This window comes from Choloepus didactylus, chromosome 9 (assembly GCF_015220235.1).
Source record: "Choloepus didactylus isolate mChoDid1 chromosome 9, mChoDid1.pri, whole genome shotgun sequence".
NCBI classification, from domain to species: Eukaryota; Metazoa; Chordata; class Mammalia; order Pilosa; family Megalonychidae; genus Choloepus; species Choloepus didactylus.
Window position 1 is genome coordinate 66,171,242 of NC_051315.1, and position 13,179 is coordinate 66,184,420.

Genomic DNA, 13,179 nt, shown 5'->3' on the forward strand with positions numbered 1-13,179 from the left:
TATCATTCACATACCATAAATTCACCCATTTAAAGTGTACCATCCGATGGTTGGTCTATTCAGAGTTGTGCAAACATCACCACTAAGTTTAGAACATTTAAATTCATTTTTATATAAATACAAAGTGTGTGCCTACACACATAAATATTCTCTTTTAAGTTATTATTGAATAAATAGTAAATCTATGATCACCTTGGAGGAATTAAGAGCATCTGACTAAAGGAGTCTGGCCTCTTGCCACTTCTCCATGAACTGCTCCAAGTTGTTGTATGAGCACAAAGCCCTGTGTCCCCTCCTTACCAGCCTGCTTGCATAAGGACAGTGCTCCCATCCACCCACCCCATGCTGACCCCTGCCTTGACTGTCAGTGTGACTTTGGTCCTTAGCTGTGCTGCACCAGCCCAAGCCAGTGGTGATGATGGCTTTCATCGTTGACTGTAGCTGGGTAGGAACTGGCCTGAAATTACCAGTGCATTTTTGAGGTGGCCACAGAACATCAGAAAATGACTTTACTTCCTACTAAGCTGGATTAGGTTCAAACTAGATGTCTGCAATGGAGAAGATCCATGTAGTCCCCATTTCTTTTCTTATGTTTCAAATCCTAAATTCTTAAACCACTTCCTGGTTCTGCACATGGTTTGTCCCTCTCACATAACTCACCCTTTTCTTGGACTCTTTAGGAAATCTGATTGCAACTCTTGAAAAGATATTTGGGATAATTGTTTTTTGATGAACTGTTATTTTAGTGGCTGGACATTCAGCCAACTAAGTATTTTCTTAAATGCAAATAACATATTCTTTTCTTGGTCTCTGAAGCACAGAACTGTTCAATCCAAATGCACCACTTCAGAGCATCCCAACCACCAACCACAGCCCCATGTGGAATCCTTCACGGATTAGAACAATAAATGTGTTCAACTGGGAAGAGGGAAGAAAATGAGAATGTTATTTTATTGGAAAACCCAAATGATTTAAAAATAAATATAGGGAAAATACAGCTCCCTCATGTAAACTTCATTTCACTGTAAAAAAGGCAAACATCATAAAAATGTGGTCTCTATTTCAGGTATTCTGGAAACAAACCCTCATTTTTAGGGTTTGGGGAACTAGTCCAAGCATCGACAGAATTAAGGGATGAATCCTGGGTTTGAAGGACTATGTAGCACCTTCCTTCCTTTCTCAAATCAATTTTTCTGTCTTGTAGAAGTTTTCAGGCCATAATTTTGGGTCTGATAAGCAGTAAGACAGTGGTTTCACTCACATGTATTTAAATACTTCAAAATTTGAAAACTTTAGACAAGAACCATACTGGTTTACGTCTTCATTGTTTGTAAGAGAAATGACAGTGAAAACAAAATTGTCTGTGTACAGAACTTTAATTACATAAGAACATAATCTAATCAGAGGTCAGGAACACCATGTGTCATGCATCACAATTAACGAGCAACTTTAATAAAGCCTGAGAGTACTATGCTGGAGAAGGAGCACAGTTCTATGAGAGTTCTTGGCAGGGGTACTGTCAGAGAAGTAACATTCTCATGGCAAATGAAAATTACAAGTTTTCTAGAAGTATAGTCATTCTAACTTCACTACTTAGTACTTGGATCAGTTACCAATATAAAACATGAAACTATTCCTCTGTTTCACTCAAGTTAGAAGTTTCCCAAACCTAGGAAACCACCAAAATAGAAAATCTTGCTTCAATGCATTTGAAAGGCGTTTTTTGACAATAAACAGTATCAATTGCAGATTTCTGAATAGGAACAAACTGGCAATCTTTTTCATTTTTCTTTTTTCTCATAGATGTTGGCATCTGCTTCTGCTCTGTTTGCTAAGGTTTTCATTTTAAAAAGTCCAATATATACAACTCTTCTCTATGATTAATACATATTGTCTTTTGTGAGTGATGAATTTGGACCAGTAAAGAATCTCTGTCTTTATTTTACATCACGTTGGTCGTAAATCCTGCAACCTACAAGTGATAATGTGCTTTGGCTTCGTGTACTTGTGCTAGCTGGAGCTCTGGAGTCTCATGTCTCCGGTTTCATTATGTTGGGAAGACAGACAGCTCTTCCAAGTTGCTGATGGAGATGTTGGCGGTGGCCCAGCTCTGCTGGGTGATATTTGGATTGCTTTCTCTGAGGACTGCTTTTCTCTGGCCAGCATTTTTCCTCATGGCAGTGTGTCCATTCTTCGGAAGAGCATATCGAAAGCGGAAATATTCCCTCTTGAGGCTTGTTGAGTTTGAGGGCTTAAAAAAAAATGAGTCACCTTAAATGCATCCATTAATTCAATCCTTCCTTCCTTCCTTCCTCCCTCCCTCCCTCCCTTCTTTCCTTCCTTCTTTGCACATTTATTTGTTACTTCACATGCCTTGTAGCGTACTGGATGCCATGAAAGTCCTGAAGGAGTTTCACAGACTGGCATGGAAGAAACAACTCTGATTGGGGAAACTTGGGGAAGAGTTTCAGATTTGGTGGTATGCTGGTTTGAATGTGTTATGCCCCCCAAAATGCCATTATCTTTAATGCAGTCTTGTGTGGGCAGATGTGTTAGTGTTGATTAGATTGGAATTCTTTGAGTGTTTTCATGGAGATGCGCCCCACCCAACTGTGCGTGATAACTCTGATTAGGTAATTTCCATGGAGGTGTGGCCCCGTCCATTCAGCATGAGCCTTGATTAGTTTACTGGAGCATTATATAAGCTCAGACAGAAGGAGCGAGCTTGATACAGCCAAGAGGGACACTTTGAAGAACACACAGCAGCTAAGAGAGGGGCTGCAGCTTACAGAGACATTTTGGAGGTGGCCTTTGAAAGCAGTCTTTTGCTCCTGAGAAGCTAAGAGAGGACAAATGCCGCAAGAGCAACTAAGAGTAAAATGAACTGCACCCTACAGAGGAACGTCCTGGGAGAAAGCCATTTTGAAACCAGAACTCCAGAGCAGACACCAGCCACGTGCCTTCCCAGCTAACAGGTTTTCCGGACGCCATTGCCCATCCTCCAGTGAAGGTGCCTGATTGTTGATGCCTTACCTTGGACACTTTATGGCCTTAAAACTGTAACTGTGTAACCAAATAATCTCCCTTTATAAAAACCAATCCATTTCTGGTGTTTTGCATAACGGCAGCATTGGCAAACTGGAATAAATGTTGTATATGGTAGGGTAACACTAGCTGTTATCACATTAAACCTCAAAATTTCAGTGGCTTAACACATGGAAGTTTATTTATCACTCAGCTAACAATCCAAAGCCAATGTTCCTTATCTGTGGGAGGCTTTCCTCTATGTGATAAAGGATTTGGGCTTGGGTCTTGAGGCCCGTCCTTTCCCTGTGGCTTCAGAGTCATTTCTAGCCCTCAGAGACAGTGGAGAAGGCACATTCACTTCTTATAAATCCTAATTCTGCTTATTTTCCATTTGTGAGAACTTGTCACACGACCCCAGCTCGATGCTCAGTGTGGGAGGGAAATGCAGTCAATCGCTGGGCAGCTACATTTCCTCCTAGCTACAATTCCCCAGTATAGCAGGGAAACAAAAAAATTTAGTGGACAGGCAGCCACAAGGAGAATATGAATAAATACTAATTTTTACAATTGATCTTCAGATGACAGTGGAACACTTAGTGGGAAAAGTCTGGTGGGCATACAGAGATAAGAAGTGAGAGGAAAGATAAGTACATCTGGGCATCTAAAGTTTGGGATTCAAGCAGCTCCAAGCTCCTATTTGTCAAGTAAGCAAATGCGGAAATTTTATGCCGCTTACTTAGGAAGAAAGGGAGGTTTAATTTTCAAACCCCCCATCAGAGTGTGATTTGGCTCATTTTCTTTTTCACATTGTTGTTTTCTTGAAGGGATCATAAAAATTAGGTCTAAAACGAATGCATTTCTTCAGATAGCAGGTTTGGTTGCCCTTTAAAATACCTAATTTACAAAGCTCTCCTTAAGGGGTGCCATCTTACAGTCAGGGAAATGAGCCGCTACCTTTGGAAGTCAAGTTTGTTAGCTTTTTTTTTTGCCTGAATCTCCATTTTCCTCACAGCCTCGGTAAGCACAGTTTCTTTTCATCTTAATCTGATGGGGGATAAAAACAAAAGGAAATTTTCCTTTAATTCAACAGTGAAACTTTCCAGTTGTGAAATACAAACTAATTAATAAATACAGCTGTCTTCCATAGTGGTAGGGATTGCTCGTCTCATTTTCCACAGCTGAGAAGGTGCAGTTAAAGCAGTTTGCCCAGGGCTGTACACCTCGTCTGTCGGAGAACTTCGAGGTGCCAGCCCTGCATCCTCCCCGGATGGCATGTTCTCTCTCTAGAGAGTAATCGGCTTTTATATGGTTTGTAGCTCACAGCGACTTCCTCAGTGACTACACACTGCCCTGGCACAGGCTGGGCAATTAGTAATGTTCTCATCACAAACTGTGTGTGACCCATTAAAGAGAATGGAGGAAAAGTGACTCGCTGGATGGCCTCATCTCTCACGAATACTTCTAGAGAATGAAGAGGCACTTCATCATAAGCACTGTGTTAAACTGGCGATCAGAAAGATGAGCAGTATGTGTTCACACACCCTCATGGTACCAAGACCTTGGGGCCAAAATTATTATTGCTATTCCACAAATAGAGAAATTGAGACCAAGAGATTGTGGCCTTCCCGATGGAGAGTCATTATTGGATCTTTCATCCTAATGCTGTACTTCTGAAACTTGGCTCACAAGATGTTAATATGCTGTATACAAACACCACTACAGCTATTTCAGTAAGAAAAAAATTATCATAGGTGACATTGTGAGGGCTTGTCTTTACCACATCTTTTGTGATGAAATAATTGGTTCTCAGTTGTATCATGGATGCACTAATCACAAACTGGCCCCAGCGGTAGCAGAATTTGGACCATCTGGTGGAGCCCAAAATGCTTTGGCTGTATCCACAGTTAAAGAATTTATATTTGCAAGACTGTATCATGGTTTGGTTATGAGATATAACGCCTGTCATTATAAGCACTGCTGACTGTCAAGTATAAGAGAACTAACAGAACAGAACATAGATCTTTGCACAGTCTTTGATTTTCCCTTTTTGAAGTGCATGCTATTTATGTAAGTAAGAGATTAATAGCCATGAATAACCCCAGCCAGGACACACTGGGTTCATTTTCATTTGTGACCATAGTGACATTTGATGGTATAAAGCTGCACTGTTCATTATGACAGCCACGAGCCACTTGCAGTGTGGCGAGTGCAAATCGAAATGAGATAAATGTAAAACACACAATGGATTTTGAAGGCTTAATAGGGAAACAAGATTGCAGACTATCTTGTTAATATTTTTATATTGATTACATGTTGAAATAATACTTTAGATATATTAGGTTAAATAAATATATTACTAAAATTAATTTCACCTGTCTCTCTGCTTTTTTATTTGACTACTCAAAAAATTTAAATTACATACGTGGATCAGATTATATTTATATTGGAAAGCACTGTTATAGAGTTTTCACTTTTTAAGAATCTCCTAAATATGAAAACTTAGTCAACCACTCCGTCACTCAGAATACTGGAAGCCTCAGCTATTCACAAGAGCTTCCTGAATCTTGGCTGTGTGTGAAGATGTGTTTAAAATAAATAGGAAAACATCAATGTTCAAGTAAAAGAATATTTCCTGACTTTTGAATTTGCCTTTATTCTTTCATTTTCTAGTATTAGAAAAGATCTGAAAGAAAATAATTTTCATATCTTTTGCCCTTTGGCCATCTTCTACACAGCCTTCAAGACTCAGCTCCACACCACCACCTCTTGGAAGTCTTCCTTCCGACTCTCTGGTGGCCTGAAGCTAGATGCTCCTATTCTAGCTGCAGAAGCCATATCACAAACACTGGCTTATTTGTCTCTTCACCCCATTTTCTATAAATTCCTTGAGGTCAGGGACTGTCTCACATTTTTACATTTCCTGTATTTAGCGTAGTGCCTGGAAATTTAGTCCACGTTTCATAAATATTTATAGAATGCTACACAAATACATTGAAAAAGGAATGAATAAAATAATTCTGTAGTTGACAATATTTCAGAATTATTAATAATAGTAGCTTCTATTCAATTTGCACTTTTACTAAAAGTTGATTTTCACAGAAGTCTTTGGCAGGGAAAACCCTTCCTTATCAGAAGTCCCATATTTTATTAGCCACAGTTCTTCATAATGACTCTTCTTTAACTTAGGAGTGTTCAACTTGTTGACTACAGATTACTGGGTTAAAATTATAAGTAAAAATGTATTTGTGTATTAGAAACCAACTAAGCTGATGGTAGAGAGGATAACACAGTTATACATGGATCATTAGTTGGAGGTTGAGAAGGTGTCTACAAAAAAATAAACCTGTTGTATTTGGATTGTCATATAATTTATTGTCCAAACCCAGATACTTTAAGAGTGAATGGAAGTGCTATAATATTTATTCTGACACAAAAAACATAAATCAAACTGTTAAGGACAAATCAGGACATAAGCTCAGCCTGGTTATATTAAATAAGAAATATTTCTCAAGACAAATGGCCTATGGTAGAGAAAACATGGATGGACTGTCCTCACAGGTTGGTGGGAAGAAAGGGAACCTTACTGTGAATGGAAAACCCAAAAGTTAGGACCAATGGTCTTAGATTCTGAATACCTCTTCCATTGGCCCAAGTACACCCTAAGTGTATCAAAACTTTTAGTGGGTGCCCTCAAGATGGAGTACCCTCATGGGGTCTGAAATGGAAGGCTATTCTCTGCTCATCTGCTCAGAAATCTAGAAAGCCACTTGGAAGAATCTGTTCTGTCGGTTGTGGGGTGTTCCTTCCTTGACTAATGCTTAGTGAGCCAACATCTTCCTCTTGCTTTCTATGTTCCTTGTCAAAGGGTTGGAAAAAGGAAGAAGCTATAGAGCTGCAGCTTATTAATTTTCCTACTAGCCCTGGGAAAAGCCTACTGTTTGTTCCTACTAGCCCTAGGGAAAGCCATGTTATCTTTTTATATGCTTTTGATTAAAACCCAGTGCATATACCATTATCTTCATTTGAAAGACAAAGAAATTGAGGCTCAGAGACATTAAAAGATTTTCCTGGAGAGAGAATCATGGCAGAAATTTCTGAGACCCAGTCTGGTTTCCACTGCACAGCAATGCACTGCTTCATGGAAATACTGCTCGAAGACTGCACTGCTTTCACTTAATTTACAACACCGGTGTGAATCTTGCCAAAGAAATAAAGTGTGTCATTCTCTCTTTGTTTCCTGCGGGTGTGGTTATCTCCTGCCATTCTTCAGACTTGTTCTCCTTGGGTAGATGTGTCTGTGTGCACCTAATAACCACAGCAAGTCTAGCGGGTGCCTGTGCTGCTCGAGAGCTCTGTGGATGCTGACCAGCATTATTTAAGGTTTCGTTCAAAATCTCCTTTAGGGTGACTTCTGTGCACCTGAAATGCCTGCTCAAGAAGACCAACAAATGGCTGAAGACAGATTTTTCAGCCAGAGGAAAGAATTATTACCTTACCATCAGTCTAATGAAAACAGAGGTGAAATACCAACCTGCACTAGATAAACAGCACACCAAGCCATCCATCACACTCAGCCACACTGAACAGCACACCCTAACAGATTTCAGCTGGCTTCCCCGCTTCACCACGGCAGGCCTTCACAGCATCAGAGAGCTGGGACCTTTTCTTGCAATTTTCTGTCAGAATAAAGACCTGGACAGGAGTCCTTTAAGCCATTCCTTGTCCCAATCTAAATTCCTTTTTTGCTCCAGTCTCTTACAGGACTAGCTTTTTAGGGGCTCGCTTCTCACCAGCACACTCTGCTAAGCCCACATTCCTGCCAGTACCAGGTTTCTACTGCTGGGTCTACTCTGCTTCTCCAGTGGTGACTCTCTTTCTCAGGACCTCCCAGCTGATAGAGAGCATGTCCATTCATGAAGTAAAAATAACCTGCCCACCATATAACTGGCACTCTGGGTATATAAATCCACGATCCCTCTCTTCTAGGAGCCCAAATCTAGGGAAGAAGATAGAAGCCTTGCAAATGTATAGACATTTTCTCTGACTTTTCACGTCTCAACACTTATTTTGCCTTAACAATAGGCTGTGAAACAGAGGAGGCACTATTAAATTCATCATCCTGAAGACATGTGGTGTCACCCAAAGTCACACAGAATGAGAAATTAGAACCCTGCATAAGTTTGAATGTGTAATTGGAAGTCTACTGACCTCCAGCTCAGCGACTCCTCCCCAACACCCTCACCATACCAGACTTCTTTGATCCTGTTTCACATTTCTCTGTTTCTTCCAGAAACCTTAAAACCAAATCTGTGGTATCTACCCAATAAGCCCCGACAGAAAGCCCCCACCCCAACTGTTACTCCCCTATCATTTTCTTCCAGAAGTTAGTGCTTTGATAGTCTTAGGAATCCTGACAACTTCTAACATATGTATTTACATCGGGAGTGACTTCTGGGTGTGGCTACTGCTAAACTCAGTCTGAGGGAGGAACAAAGAACATGTCTCCTGATTCCAGACCCAGGTATATTTGGTTCTGGATTCTTATTCTCTGAGGTCTTGAGCCTTCTCTGGACCAAAGCTCTGGGTCTCCCAGCAATAGTGATACTGGCAGGAAGTGAAACTTTTCTGCTGGAATTTCACCAGAAGTTAAACTGTGGGAGGTGATCATGAATCCTTTAAGCCAAGCAAACAGAATAGACTCGATAAGGCGAGGATCAGTTTTTTAAAACAAATAATAGTCACTCACCACTTCCTTATCCAGGGTAGCGGCCCACATAGATGACACTTCATGTCTGCAAACACAGTCTCTGGTGGTTGGAGTGCTCTCTCCACCCTACCCCCACCCTCACCCTCTCAGGGCAATTCTGGACACAAATCACCAAAGTGTTTCTCTGATTACTTGTTTTGCTAGTGTAGCTCATCTGCCTTTCTGAGATCAGGTTCTTTCCTTAGGTTAGGCATATAGGTTAGAGTAAATATATTTTGTGAATCACCAGTTCTTTAGTATGCTAAACAGTACTACTTAAGAAAGGAAGAAAGAAAAGCTAGTGGATGTGATGGGGTTCCATAGTTTAAAAAAATGAAATGGGCATTGTAACTATCAAAGATTGTCCCGGACTTAGCTGAACATCTTGCAGGACTTGTGTTCCTCAGGAGGCACTGCGAAACGCTGAGATATACTCATGTTTCTTCTGAAATCACTTTTCCCAAAAGGTGAGGAAACATTTTGCTTCCGCTGTTCTGCATTTATTACATAGCTTAACGCTTAGAGGTCAACCACTTACCCTTTTCTCCAAGCTTCTGGGAGACACTCCTGCTGTCACGTGACCCCCAAGCACCAACCACCATTTGTTGATTTCCATTGCCTCTTACATTTACACTTAGTAGATGAAAAAACTGTTAAGCAATATGTTCATTTTACTGGAATGTGTCGAACCATATTAGCATTCTAACCCACTGTGGTTGCTCCATAAAATGCCGAATGATAAGAAGAGCTGGGGTTTTGGACTTTCTTCTGTGGTTGTGAAACTTGGATGTAATCCAGCTGTGCAATCAAAAACAAACTTCACCTGTGCTGTTTCAGATCTATCATGTGTAAGAAACAGAAAGATAAGGTTACACCACTGAGGTGCTGAAACATGGAAAATAGAACCGACCAAAGGGCCACGTTAATTAAAGCCGAGCTCTGCAGAGCAGGGCTTATCAACTGAAGCGACCTGAGACTCCCCAAATATGCACAGTTCAAGATCAAACCCAGCAAGCCTGTGCCCATGGCTAAGAGGCACTCCAAAGCCCCGTTTGAAGCACAACCTGAACTTCGCTGGCACTGGCCCAAATGTCTACAACAGATTTTGATCATGCAGCTCTGTGTAGCACAGGGTTTCAGACCAATCTGAAGCTCAGCTACCTCACCAGCAATGACAAGAGGTGGAGATTAGAGGAAAGCAAAGAAGACCCCAAACTTCTATCACGTGTCAGGGAGAGAACACTATGTTGAGAAGCAGTTAATGCCTCATAAACTGTGCTTTGAGCCTCAGATCAGAAGCATCAATATTTATCTCCTTCACAGATATTCTGTCTTTTCACATTTCCTTCTAGTTATTAAGTTCACATGCATCAATAGCTTTTTGCAGTTAACATTTATTTCTCTAGTTCATTTATCCTCTCTGCCAGGTCATGCGCTGTGGCAGTTAGAGAACTTTGATTTGGCCTAGATTCTGGCCAAACAGTATTAAGATTTGCTTTTGATTGTTTTGATGGAACTTAAACCATGCCTTAGGCTGGAAAGCTGTTCTCACGATAAGAGTTTGACGGTGTTGAGAAAGACGTTATAGGTTCAGCCTTATTTCTTATATGTCTTTTTCTCAGGAGGCTCTGGGCATGGGGTGTGTGAACAGCTGGAAGCCAAGTGTTGAGAGAAGGCAGGCTGGTGTGTGGTGGTATGCTGACAGAACGCGGGTGGTTGGGGGAGCCTGTCAGCCGTGCTGAGTGATATTCAGAGCCCTTAGCCTGGACCAGATGTCCCATACAGAAAGGATTTGTGTGACCCCCACAAGTTATGGACTCTGTAGCTATGGAGAAGTATTCCAGGAAAGGAATCCTCCCCGCTTGCGTCCCTTCTCTAGCACGTCTAAAACTCTTCCCTGGGGCATGGAGAATTATATATTTCATGAGTTGTGGTATCATCCGATGAAATAGTTGTAATTGCTGATTATGCCAGCAACGTTCAAGTTGTGCTTCAAACGGGGCTTTGGAGTGCCTCTTGCTGGGTAATGGCATAATCAGCCAGGATAGCTGGCTCAAAAACAAACAGAAGAAAAACACAATTATTTTCTATATCATTTTTATTAAGATAATCATTCACTCCCTAGCCTTTCCTTATGAAGGTGGATTCTAAAATGAAATGCTTTGGTAACAGAAGTTATTTACCTTCATGTTCCTTCCACTTCCATGCATGGATCTTCTGCGAAGACACCATTTGGGGTCTTACTTCTGCATTTTGTGTAAGACCCCTGTATGGTACTTGATTGGGTTGCTAGCTTTTTACTAGACATGCTTAATTTATGATAGCTGAGCTTTGTTCCCTGGTGAATTATCATATTTTTAAATAGTCAAAATTGTCATTTAAAATAGTCTTTAGAGCAGAAAAAGACACAGCCTAATCTATTTGGATTTTCTAGTCTAAAGTACAAATATTAAATAATAACAAATAACAGTCCTTCAGTAACTGTTTACTGGATACTTCTGTGCATGACTGGTGTCTCATGCCCCCGACTTCATCTCCTACCTCTCTCCTCTTTGCTCCCTCCACCCCAGACCCACTGACCTCCTAATGCGATCGGAACACACCAATCCTGCTCCCACCTCAGGGCTTTTGCACTTGCTGTTTCCTCATCTCGCTGCTCTCCCGCAGCCATCTGCACCACCTGCTCCCTCTCCTTCTCCAGGTCTTTGCTCAGATTCCTGCCCCTTAGTAAGGTCTTCCCTGGCCATGCTGTCTAAAGTCCATCTGCACCAGTCACTTACTCTTCCTTCTTCACCACTTTATTTTTCTCCTAAGCATTTATTTGCTACATAATATACTACTACTCTATTTTTAGCAAATTTTACTGTTATTCTCCCTGCCTCTGCAGAATGTGGGGACAGGGTTTTTAGTTTGCTTTCCTCCCTGCACATTAGTGCCTGGCACATGGTATGTTTTGCTCAATAGGAATTTTTGAGTGAATGAATGAATGGGGGCCAGACTCTGTGCTAGTCACTTATTATCAAGCCAGACAAGGTTTCTCATTACAAGAAGTTTAGAGTCTAGTGAAAAAGACAGAAATTAAATGAGTAATTAAAATAAAATATGCTTAGTGCAGGGGTCTGTGAGACTGCATGGCAGAGGACTCCCGGTGGAAGTGGTATTTAAAGGAAGAACCTGAGCTTATGTGGACGGCCCGAGGCTCGAGAGTATATGGTAGTTCCAAGAGCTGAAAGGGGACTTGGGCAGCTGGAGCTCGGTGTGAGACGTGAGAAGCCTCCAGAGAGACCATGAAGCTCTACAGGAAAGGAAGGTGGAGCTGGGAAGGTTGTTGAAGTGGTCTGTGGGAGATGGAGCAATAAATAGGGAGCCATGGAGGGGTTGTAGGAGGAGAAATGATAAGATCAGAATAGCATTTTAACTGATTTGAGAGAAGCAACACAAAAGGCTAAAATGAAATAGGCCTCAGTATGCATGGTGTCAAGTCTGCCCCTGGGAGAAATGGCAGACTCTGAACAAGCATAGGCAGCACAAAGGGTACAAATGAACCAATTTATTGGGACACTTAGAGTTCTAGGAACATATTGAGCTCATTCCTGCCCCGGCATTTCCACCCACCATGTTCCTCCTACTGGAAATGTTCTTTTCCACCTGTCCAGAGCTACTCACCCTTCGCAAGTGCAGTTTTAGCCCCACCTTCTCTGAAGAATTCTTTCGTAGCTCTTCCTGTCCTCACTGATATTTCTTTCCTTTGATCTGCCAAAGCACTAAGGTACACAGTACACAGTTTAGCTCTTAATGATCCGCTTTCATGAATAACCTGATGTCTTATTACCCCAAGTAGAGGATCCTCTTCTTGCTAACAAGGAGCCCATGTGCCCTGCCCCCCACCCAGAGAAGGGATGAGGGCACACTAGGTTCTTTCAAAACATACCAATTGATTTAGGTCCAGATTACTGAATATGCACTGATATTGTGCCATCTTAGAATGACTCTTTAAAAAGTCACACTTCATAAATGAGGACACTGATGGGCATCTGGGCATCTGCAGCTCTGCAGAGAAAGCCAGCGAAAGAACTAAGCTTTAGAGTTATTAGCCTTACTATAGTTTAGTCAGATGACCCTCAAGTAAACAACAACAACAACAACGACCCAGAAAGCCCTCTAAGCTGGTTGCATTCTTTTAAAGAGCAAAAGTAGATTATCCAAAATCTAAGGGCAAATTTCAAGTGTAGCCTAATATTAAGGCAACTGCCATAAGAACACCCAGTAGGACCTGAAAATCAAACTTTGGTGATGTTTGGCCAACTGTATAAACAACCACAAATCTGAATATGGTCAGTACTAATATACAAGGTAATGGAGTGAAATATGCAGGAATAGCTCTATTTCTGGAGTAAGATGTCATA

The 13,179-nt window shown here is 41.3% G+C and overlaps 1 long non-coding RNA gene across 1 annotated transcript; it reads right to left on the reverse strand.

The window, feature by feature from the left end:
* Window positions 1-1,409: 1,409 nt before the first annotated feature.
* Window positions 1,410-12,961, reverse strand: LOC119544561. The gene is made up of 4 exons (XR_005218863.1): window positions 12,705-12,961; window positions 12,440-12,537; window positions 9,312-9,612; window positions 1,410-2,251 (listed from the first exon to the last, which is right to left on the reverse strand). It is a non-coding gene; the product is annotated as an uncharacterized LOC119544561 (long non-coding RNA).
* Window positions 12,962-13,179: the final 218 nt, after the last annotated feature.